Genomic DNA, 7,929 nt, shown 5'->3' with positions numbered 1-7,929 from the left:
CCGCATGAATGTTCCGCCGTCAAAGCTGTACAATATGACTTCGCCATGGCCATTTTCAGTTTGGGAAATCGATGTGATCGGGGCTGTCACTCCAAAAGGATCAAACGGGCATGAGTTCATCCTGGTCGCAATAGATTACTTTACAAAGTGGGTTGAGGCCCAATCCTATGCGGTGTTGAAGGCTTCACATGTTGCGAAGTTTATCAGAAACAACATCATCTGTCGCTATGGGGTCTCAAACGAGATTATTTCAGATAATGGTTCCCACTTCAAGAAGGAAGTGGTTGACTTGGAGAAATACAATGTGGCTTTTCATAAGTCATCCACATATCGGCCGCAAACCAATGGAGCAGTCGAGGCCGCCAACAAGAATATCAAACACATATTGCAGAAGATGGTGGAAACCTACCGGGATTGGCCAGACAAGCTGCCGTTTGCTCTGTGGGGGTACCGGACTTCAATTAGAACTTCTACTGGGGCAACTCCGTATTCATTAGTTTATGGGATGGAGGCCATTCTACCTATTGAAATTGAAGTTCCGTCTTTGCGAGTACTGGCTGAGTGCCAGATAGCCGAGGCAGATTGGCAGTAGAGCAGATTTGAGGAACTCATGCTCTTTGACGAGCGTAGACTGAAAGCATTGTACCATGTTCAAGTTCATCAGCGCAGAATTGCCCGGGCTTTCAACAAGAAAGTTAAGTCCAGGAATCTAAAAGAGGGAGATTTAGTGCTCAAGGACAACTGAGCTCCCATCCACGACTCTAGGGGCAAGTTCAGACCCAATTGGACTGGCCCTTACATCATTAAGTCCATCTGGTCAGGTGGAGCTGTGGTCCTGATGGACCTAGATGGCCTAGAGTTCTCACAACCGATCAACATGGACAAGTTGAAGAAATATTACCCCTGAGAGGCTCGCTAGGCCGAAAACCCGAAAGGGTGACCTAGGCAAAAGTTAGAGCATTGAAAAATTGGAAAATATAAAAACTTAGCTCGCAAGGTTAAAAACCCGCAAAGGGCGGCCTTGGCAAAAGTTAGAGCGTAAAAGGAGAGTGAAAATACTTGAGTGAACCCCAGCCTGAACTACGTAAGGCTTGATTCCCATCTTTGGGATACGTAGGCAACTTCATCCTGAAGTTCAGCCATAAACTTTTCCCCGATCAACTTTGTCCATTTGATCATCTTGGCTATCTTTGTCTATTCAGTATTCAAGAGTTCGGTTATGATCTCCGGTGCAGTGCTCTTCAGACTAGAGGCAACTTTCCGTTGCTGTGCAGTGCCGCGGTACTCTTCAGACTAGGGGCAACTTTCCAGTTGCAAGAATCTAGGGTTGGGCATCTCAGTGACAGATCTTAGGCATGTCCAGTTCTGATCCATATCGAAAATGGTTTTAAAAAGTTTTGATAAAAATTGACTTTGTTCAAATTAATCTTTTTACAACTTAGACCATTTTTGGACCAAAGCGAAAAATTTTCAGTACCCATAACCTTCAATTTCATTGATTTCAATACAGAGTTCTCCTGCTCCTGCATACAAATTGAAGTTGCTTTTTATTACATTCATAAAGAAAACTTGAAAGTTCTAATAAAGCAATAAATCTGGGGCATAGACAAGTCAGATGCTCCTACGCCCCCTCTTAGAACTGGTCGAAGCCTCTGATGCCAAGCTGGGCCCAATCTGTGCCTCCTCATTAAGCAAATCTACGCACTCATCAGACAAAGTGCAACTAAAAGTGGGAACGGGAGCCAGGAGCTCTCTAGTCCTCCATGCTATGGCCTGTCGGGCAAGCTGGGCACCTCGAGCCGGGAACGCATCAGGATACTCTATCCCCTCTGGCGGGCAAGTCTGATCGTGGCCTAACTGGCGCTGGAACCGGAACGGGAAGTAGAACACACAGTGAGTTAAGCCGATCAACTGAATCCCAATCTACCGGGACATGCAATAACCCATTGCTGGTAGGTTGAGCCAAGGGCACCGCCAAGCAATGCGATCTGCAGACAAACTGCACATCCAGTCGAACCACTAGCCTTCATCAAAGGCATCGACCAGACGACATTGGAAGAAGTAACCGTGAGCTGAGTAGGCTGGGCAAGAGTGCACAACCTGCAACTTATCCATCAACCACACCTGGGAAGGGATGAAAAATGAGAGAATAAAGAATAAAGAGATGCACGATGAGAGAAAAGTAAGAAAAGGGTTTTGTGAGAAAAATCGAGCTTGAGGGCCAAGTGGTGTGAGCAATACATATGTGAGATCGGGTGGGAAACATTACCTGCAGCAGTAGTGGACTCCCCGCAAATCTGGTTGTCTCTCGGCGATAAAGGGCATCCATGCCCAACAACGTCTCAGCCAAAGTCATGGCGATGCAACCCTTGCCCTCCTTCAAACCTTGGGCAATCTCGATCAACCGGACACTAGACCCTCCGGAGCCCGAGACAAATAGGAAATGAGACAACATGCACAAACAAAGGGCATGTCGCCGAAAGCCATGCCAATGATGGTCATTACGGTCGCCGGCATTAGAAAACCGACAAATAAAACTCGGAATATCCAGCATTCTGTCACAAATCAAAGATCGAGCGTCGTGCATAGTAAGTCCACACATTCGCCCTAAGGCTTGGGCGTGGCCAAAGCGAAGCTGGGGCAAGATTTCCTCATCGCGCTCGGATTCCATCAAAGCTTAGAAGTCTTCGAAGGTAGGACACACCTCTTGCCCGCCAAAACTAAAGACATGTGTTACCAGATTCCAAAACCGTGCCGCGGCATGGAGAAACAGAAAGTGCAGCGGAGTGCGACTCAACGTGAATAGTGCGTTTGCGCCAAAGCCCCGTAAATTTAACTTTTCCGAGCCGTCTAGGTTGACAATCCAAGCTGTGAGATTTTGGGCAAGAAACTCTTCCATTTGGAGCAAATCAGTGTTGAATTGAAGAAAACTACGAAGCTGAGACCCTTTGTAGGGGATAAGGTGTAAGTGGAGGACATGTGTCAGCATTCTGGTGGTCTTTACCATTTATGGCCGGCCGGCCAAATGAAGTGCGGACCGACCACCACTTTTGGCCGATGACCATCTCTCATGGCCGATGGCCTTTTCCTTTGGCCGATGGCCCTCCCCCTTGTTCCATAAGCTGTTTATGAGTTGAACATGCTGAGAATTTGGGGAATACCACCATTTCCAATGCCCTCCGATGATGATTTTTGTGGCGTCATGCCTATTTGCTTATCGAGTTGTTGTAAATTTGCTTATCGAGTTGTATTTCACATTTCTTAAGTCTTTGTGTTGCTTATCAAGTTGTATTCGCGCTTGGCTAGCTTATCGAGTTTCTTTGTCTCGCTTATCGAATTACAAGTCGGCTCACTACCTGATTATTACGATGCAAGTGCTCAATTTTCAAACCAAGTTCAATTTCATTCACATTGATATGAGATACCATACGATGCGATGCATAGAAAGCACAAATGTAACACTTTTTTGAGCAAAATAGCTGTTTCATTTCCCTCATGTGTTTTGCAAAAAAAAATACACACTTTTGAAAAAGTAAAACCTGCCTGAGGCAGTGCAATGTACTTAAACTACCAGTAAGAAGGAAAGTAAAGCAAAAGAAGAGCAGGGCAGCAAAGTATCGGAATTGATACCAGTAACCTCCTCTTGCGGTCAATGCACCTCCCGCGCCCTTGTTCGGGTCAACTATGTGGCTTGGCACCTTCATTACTTAAGACAGTGCAAGGAAGTGCACTTTCGGAACATTAGTAGGCCTTCGAGTTGACCTCAAGCCGTGTTTTCCATGAGCGATGCTTGGTGCGTGCAAGGAACGTCCCTCTCCGTATCCTTTTCGTATCTTGTGAATTCCATAAATCGCTTCAATTATATTGTGTTGCAGTGCTTTGCACTTCAAATTTCATGAATAACATGTCTTTACCATGCTTCAAAATTGAATCTGCCCGTTCAAGTTCTCTTCTTATACACATTGCATGCGTTGTCGCGTTATGCTTTACTTACATGTGTTCAAGTTCCTTTTTACACACATTGCATGCGAACGCGCATTGCTTTACTTACATGTGTTCAAGTTCTTCTTATACACATTGCATGCGTTGTCGCGTTATGCTTTACTTACATGTGTTCAAGTTCTTCTTATACACATTGCATGCATTGTCGCATTATGCTTTACTTACATGTGTTCAAGTTCTTCTTATACACATTGCATGCATTGTCGCGTTATGCTTTACTTACATGTGTTCAAGTTCCTTTTTACACACATTGCATGCGAACGCGCATTGCTTTACTTACATGTGTTCAAGTTCTTCTTATACACATTGCATGTGTTATCGCGTTATGCTTTACTTACATGTGTTCAAGTTCTTCTTATACACCTTGCATGCGTTACCGCGTTATGCTTTACTTACATGTGTTCATGTTCTTCTTATACACATTGCATGCGTTATCGCGTTATGCTTTACTTACATGTGTTCAAGTTCTTCTTATACACATTGCATGCATTATCGCGTTATGCTTTACTTACATGTATTCAAGTTCTTCTTATACACATTGCATGCGTTGTCGCGTTATGCTTTACTTACATGTGTTCAAGTTCTTCTTATACACATTGCATGCGTTATTGCGTTATGCTTTACCTACATGTGTTCAAGTTCTTCTTATACACATTGCATGCATTGTCGCGTTATACTTTACTTACATGTGTTTACCTTCATAGCATTGTTATGCTTGTTTCAAATCGTATTGTCATGCGTTCTATTTGATTTGCGTTGTCATGCACTTTCAATTACATTGTTATGCATATTGCTAACGATATTGTACCTGTTAAGTTTTCTTTCTTTTTCAGGAACGATATTGTATATACGGTTCATTTGAAGCTGGTGCAACCAGACGAGCCGCACATGTATTGTATTCTCCGCGTGAAACGTAGCGAGAATTGCATAAGTCTCTTACATCCCTTCTGCATTGAAATGTAGTTGGATTTGTGCTTGATTGCTTAAAACTGTTGCATGATATGCTTCGTTACAGCTTTCCTTGCATGATCATAAGTTATGTTCGGCTTCTTGCATTGTCAGTTGCATTTTGCCCCTGCCCTCGACCGCATATCTTATCTGTAACTTGTATGTTTGTCTAAGTCTTCGGCCTTGTCAAAAATGGGTCGTCTCTGGGCTTTGACACTCACTCCCGTCATTGTTATGACTTTCGAGTTCTATCAAAGAGGGGCAACTGTGGACACCCCATTTTTGACCGTCCTCAAGACTTGGACGTCACCGCTTGAACACTCGGTGATCATCTATGTCCGTGTTTGTTTTGAGTTCCCGGAGGTCTTGGCTACGCGCCTTGCCTCAGGATCTCTCGACTTGTTTGTTTTGTGCTTGGTTTTACACCAAGGACTTGTTTCTTTTTGCACCTAAGGGTAGAGAGTAGCTTGTTAACTACCCCTGACACCCACCGGCCGTGTCTTCTTGCTACCAGCCATTGGTGAAATATACCATTGGCCGGTCGGCATTTTGTGTGGTCGGCCGATCATCTGTTTGGCCGATGGCCTCCTTTTTTGGCTAGTACCACCTTTTTGCCTTTTTCAGGCATGGTGCATGCTAGCTGTGCCAGCTGGAATGCACAAACCCTACCCCCGTACACGAGTGTGGCTTTTTTGCCCCTTTTGTACCTTTTTGGTCTAGCTTCTTGAGGAAGCTTGGACCTTTGTCTTAGCTTCCTCAAGAAGCTTGGACACCTATCCCAGCTTCCTAACGAAGTCTTGGCCCCTTTGCCTTGGCTTCTTTAGGAAGCCTTGACCCCTTTATTAGCTTCCCTTAGAAGCTTAACCTTTTCCATTATCTATATAAGAGGCCCCTCTTCTCCTTTGATGGGTTCAGCAAAAACTAGAGCAAAATATATATACATATCTGATATACACTTTCTCTCTCTATATCTCTCTCTCTCTCTCTTCATTTTGTGTGTGTTTTATAGCCTAAAAGTGTGTTTAGTTCATAGTATTGCACTAAGACACACACTATTACACCATACTTCGACTTGGGAGGCCTTGAGGGTTTGTTCTTGAAGTTTTGAGCTGATTTTGATAACAAGAAGGGGCCTGAGCTTGCTGTTCTTCAAGGGTTCTTCAAAGGTAACATTACTTACTTTACATTCCCCAATCTTGCACTAGAATTTAGCCTATATTGCTTATAGTTTTAGACTTTGTGTATAACTGAAAAAAGTCTTGTATTTGCATGCTTAAGATACTTCATTAAGGTTATTTTGGTGTTGGGGGTCGACCTCTCCCTCTAAGGCCTTGTTTGGCCCCTTTTGTGCTTCCTTTGTTAAGCTTTGGTTACTTTGGTGTATTGGCCTTCTCACCACTGAAATCCAGTGGCTTTCTAGTGGTGAAGAAGAGGGTTTGAAGTCTTGCATAGGGGAGGGACACCCCTCTCCTCTTTGTGTCTCATTTGTGCATGCTTTGGCCTCATAAGGGTAGCATATGTGCTTGTTGTTTTTGGTTCCATTTCAGAGGTTTCTAGGTGTTGTCTAGTCATAATATGTCTCTGTTTTTGGTCAGATTAATGGCCTCTCCCATGCTTAATACACTTGCTTTGTATTCCCCCATTTTGCCTAGAAATGCATCTAGCCATTAAACCCTCATGCTTGCATATTTCTACCTAGCTTTGTGAAGCTTTTGATCACTATTTATCATGATTGAGGTCTGTTGGGCACTGGCTTGGTCGTATTTTATGTGTTTTGTATGGTCCCCTTTGCCTTCTAACAGGTTAGTATCGGGTGTGTGAGTCATTAGCATGTATTGGCTAGACTATTTCAGTGATTTGGAATCACTTATTAGGTTATTTCAGTCCATGTTTAATGCTTACATGCTTGCATTTGTTCCCCTTTTAATGCCTTAAAGAGGTGTGGCCTTATGTTCCATGTTTGGGCTTTTGTACATGCCTATGTGTTTGGGGTCTTGGGTTGCCATATCAGTGGGTATTGGGGCATATTTTGATGCATTAAAACTTTGTTTTTGGTCGCATGATTCATGCCGTGAGTGGTTGGGGTGGTTGTAGTAGAATACTACTTTTTGTGGCCTTGAATGCTTCCTTGTTCACATCCATTCCCTAGCATGTTTCGGTGTCATCTTTTGCATGCTTTTCAGAGTTTCACATGAGTGTTTAATGCCCAAGTATATTGTCTTTACGTGTGCTTAGAGTTGTCCCCTTCCATGCTCGGGTGATGGACCTTAGTGTGTGCATGCTTCCATACATGACTTGTGCTCTCTTGCACCACCTTTTGGTCACTGTTTTGGGGTGGGCTGAGGTTTGCCCCTTTGGTTCAAGTCCACCATTGCATAACCATGTTACATTATTTTGGTTTCGTGTTTGCATTATAGCATGTTTGCACACTTGCATATTGATTAGCTAATTGCATTTCATGTCATAGCATTGTATGATAGTTTACATCACATTGCATGTTTGCATGCTTGGTTTGCGTTACATTTGGCATGTTTGCATACTCAAGCCCTCTTACATTCCTGAGCCATATTTGTATACATGCGTTGCATTGTTTGGTTTGGGTGTCAAACCAAACATGAGAATTGAGGTGCGTTTGTACTCAAAGTGACGTAACGCGTCTCGATCCTCGGTCGCCGACGCCCTTGATCTCAACATGATAGGGCATGTAGCACTCATGAGTTTAGTTGCATTCATCTACATTGATTTGCAAACTCGGGGCCTTTGGCCATCATGCATCGAAATGCGTGATTGGTGGCCGAAGCACCGAGGGCCACACTCCCTTGAGCCCGTAGCATGATTGGGAGAGTGGCCATGCACACATCGCTGGGAAAATTCTATGCCATGCCTTGTCTGCCCTCTGCTGCAGCAACTGCGGGTTTCAGCAAGAAGAATTGGCCGACCGGCAGTCTTTAGTGCCGACCGGCCAAACATATTTAGCCG

This window comes from Camellia sinensis, chromosome 2 (genome assembly GCF_055761805.1).
Source record: "Camellia sinensis isolate YWXY chromosome 2, ASM5576180v1, whole genome shotgun sequence".
Lineage (NCBI taxonomy): Eukaryota > Viridiplantae > Streptophyta > Magnoliopsida > Ericales > Theaceae > Camellia > Camellia sinensis.
The sequence above is the reverse complement of the archived record's forward strand: the minus strand, read 5'-3'. Positions refer to the sequence as shown.